The following is a 3,551-nucleotide window of genomic DNA, read 5'->3' on the forward strand; positions in this document are numbered from 1 at the left end:
TAAAGATGGTGATTCTACATAGTCAAATTGGAGATTAGGGGGAGTGTTAGGAATTAATTAATTTGTAATTAATTCTGTGGATAATCTCCATGTTGTAATTAGGAGACGGTTAGCATATGGCTAACCGATGCGTCTTATCTCCCGTCTTCCCGAGACGTCGCGTCCCTAGGATGCATCCCTTGAAGGGATATATATTGTAAGACATTATCAGGAATAAAGCTAGTTGATTCATTCTTACAATTCTCTTCTAACAAAATGGACCGAGCCCAGGAGGGGGTGCCTGCCAGGTTGCCAAAACAATAAAAAAGACGCATCAAGCGCTGTATAGGATTTGCATTGGCAAAAGGTCCAATCAACACTCATGGCGCCCGCTGTGCCAACCGGCGCTCACGCTCGCATTGGGCTGGCACAGCTACGCCTAGTTGACTGGAGGACTGGTTGCTGTCCACCAGTTGAGTAGTTGGCCATTTTTTTGCGGGTTAAAGGAAGATTTCATTAACTCAAGGAGGCTTCTAGGTCTCTCAAAGGTTTACAATGCAGTCTAAGCCCGATCGCAACCAGGGTTGGCCGTTGACTTTTGAAAAAAATGCTTTGAAGAAATTTGTAAAATTGGGGAAAATACTAAAAAGAAACATGGATTTGAAAAAAGTTCATAAACTTCAAAACAGTTCATGAACTTTGAAAATATTCATGAATATGGAAACGTTCAAAAAATTGAAAAAGTTCATGAATTTGAATAAAGTTCATGGATTTCAAAAAAATTATGGCTTTGAGAAAAGGTCATTGATTTTAAGAAATGATATATTCAAAAAAATTCATGTATTTGGAAAAATTTCACGGATTTGAAAATGATCACGAATTCAAAAAAAGTTGGTGGGTTTTGAAAAAAGGTTTAGGAATTTGTAAAAAGCACGAGTATTTCCGTTCGTCATTTTCAAAAAACTTCACGAATTTGAAAAAATGTTGACAAAAAAGTGAAAAGGTGACAAATATAAAGGAAAAAAGAAATCAAACGAAAAACGAAAAAGGAAGAGGAGAAAAAAGGGGAAGGAAAACCCAAAGAAAACAAACTAACAAACTGGAAGCATCTAGAAGCTTCTCAAAACGAAATGGACTAGCGACTCGCGCACGCTACGTACATTGGAATGAGAAGAAAAGCAAATTTAAATGGACCGAGCCCAGGATGGAGGGGGGTGTGCGCCAGGTTGCCAAAATATTAAAAAAAAACGGCATGTCAAGCGCTGAATAGGATTTATGGCATTTCTCTCCCTAAAAAAAATACTCTGAATTCAGTAAAAGAAATCCTGAAAACATTCCACACTTAACTAGTGCTATTTACGTCAGAATTTCCTATTCGCCGCGCGCTGCGGAAAAATGTCGCAGGTTCGCACAGGCGATCGACCGATCGGTCGGATTGGGCTGGCGTGTTTAAAAGCTTCCCCGGTTTTGGGAACCTTCTAGATGTTCCCAGCTGGTTTTTTCGGTTGTGGGAACCTTCTAGAAGGTTCCTGAGCCGGGATTTTTTCTATTCTGTTCATTTTTTATCTTTTATATTTTTCCTATTCTCTCTTTTTTTCCTTTTTCTGTTTTTTCTTTACTTATTTTTTTGTTTTTTCTCTCCTTTTTCTTTTCTTTTCATTTTCATTTTGCTTTCTCAGATTTATTTTTCATTTTGAAAATATGTTCGAATTCTACAAATTTTGTTCATTTTTACTGAAAATGTTTCAGTTTTCAAATTTTGTTCATAAATTTGAAAATTTGTTCGCTTCGTTTCAAAAAATGTTCTTTAATTAAAAAAATGTTCACCTTTTTAAATTTTGTTCACACACAAAAAACTATTTGTTACCAAAGGAGTTCCCATTTTGTAAAATTTGTTCAGAAATTTTAAAAAATGTTCACATGTTTAAATTTTGTTCAGAAATTAAAAAATATATGGGAATTTCTTCCTGTTTTGAAATTTTGTTCACAAATAAAAAAAATCTAGAACTTAAAAAATTGTTCCCGTTTTGCAAATTTGTTCAAAAATTCAAAACATATTTTCATTTTCAAAATTTGTTCACATGTTTAAAAAATGTTCATGTTTTAATTTGTTGTTCACAAATTCAAAAATGTTCACGTGTTCAATTTTTGTTCACAAATTTTGAAATATTTAGGAATTTAAAATATGCTCCTGTTTTCCAAATTTGTTCAGATATTGTAAAAATGCTATAGTTTTCAAATTTTGTCCACAAATTTTAAAAATGTTCATCTTTTTGAAATTTGTTCGCAAATAATGTTCATAATTTATAACATATTCTCATATTCAATTTTTTTTGTTCTTATTTTTTTAGTTCCTATATATTGTTTGCGTTTCAAAAAGATTTTCCTTTTAAAAAATTATGCTTCAAATTTTAAAACAAGTTCTAATCTGCCACGGGTTATAGTTCATATATATTGGGTTGCCTTTGTATGGACTAAACCTGTGTTACCACAGTGGCTATGGACTAGCTTCCCTGGCGTGAGGACAAGAGTTCGATATCTCGGCCACAAATTTAGTTTTATGGAATTTGGCGAACTTGTTTTATTTTCGAAGTTTTTTTTTTGCGGGGTTACCTATAGTTCTTTAAGTGTCGCGCTGCAATTCGTACAGAGTAGCTTGCCTGTCGCAGTGGCTTGCGCATCGCGGGCATCTATACATCGAGGGTTCGATTCCTAAGTAGCGCGCCTTTTATTTTGTGATTTTTTATTCCGCCAAATGCAGCGAATGGGCAGGCCCAGGTGACCCTTCTCCTGTGCGAACCTGCGACATTTTACCACAGTAAGTGGCACATAGGAGGTCCTATTTATGTCGTTTTAGAGTTCAGTGTTGGTAGCCTGAGACGGAAGCATTGAGCTGTCTACTTAAAGCATCGAGTACCCTGTGACAAAGGCCCGTCCTTTTTTGAGACAATCTCGCGAAGCTTTTATTTAACTCGTCACAATGTTTACAGGGACGAAAGAAAGGTCACCCGAATTGCCTAACCACACACGGCGGCCAATCCTAAATGATAGAGCATGCTTCGCTAAATTGTGAGCCTCGGTATTCAACCAAATGCAGCGAATGGGCAGGCCCAGGTGACCCTTCTCCTGTGCGAACCTGCGACATTTTGCCACAGTAAGTGGCACATAGGAGGTCCTATTTATGTCGTTTTAGAGTTCAGTGTTGGTAGCCTGAGACGGAAGCATTGAGCGGTCTACTTAAAGCATCGAGTACCCTGTGACAAAGGCCCGTCCTTTTTTGAGACAATCTCGCGAAGCTTTTATTTAACTCGTCACAATGTTTACAGGGACGAAAGAAAGGTCACCCGAATTGCCTAACCACACACGGCGGCCAATCCTAAATGATAGAGCATGCTTCGCTAAATTGTGAGCCTCGGTATTCAACCTCCTAAAGTCATGACGAAAGAAAGAACTAGAACTGTCTATTATCTCTCTGATTATAGCTCCATAGCTAGCCGCACTCTTATGCTTGATATCATCAATAACGATCTTGCAATCAGAAGCTACAAGGATCCTGCGCTCATATAGATCGC

The sequence above is a fragment of the Triticum aestivum genome, chromosome 3D (genome assembly GCF_018294505.1).
Source record: "Triticum aestivum cultivar Chinese Spring chromosome 3D, IWGSC CS RefSeq v2.1, whole genome shotgun sequence".
In the NCBI taxonomy this organism is placed as follows: domain Eukaryota; kingdom Viridiplantae; phylum Streptophyta; class Magnoliopsida; order Poales; family Poaceae; genus Triticum; species Triticum aestivum.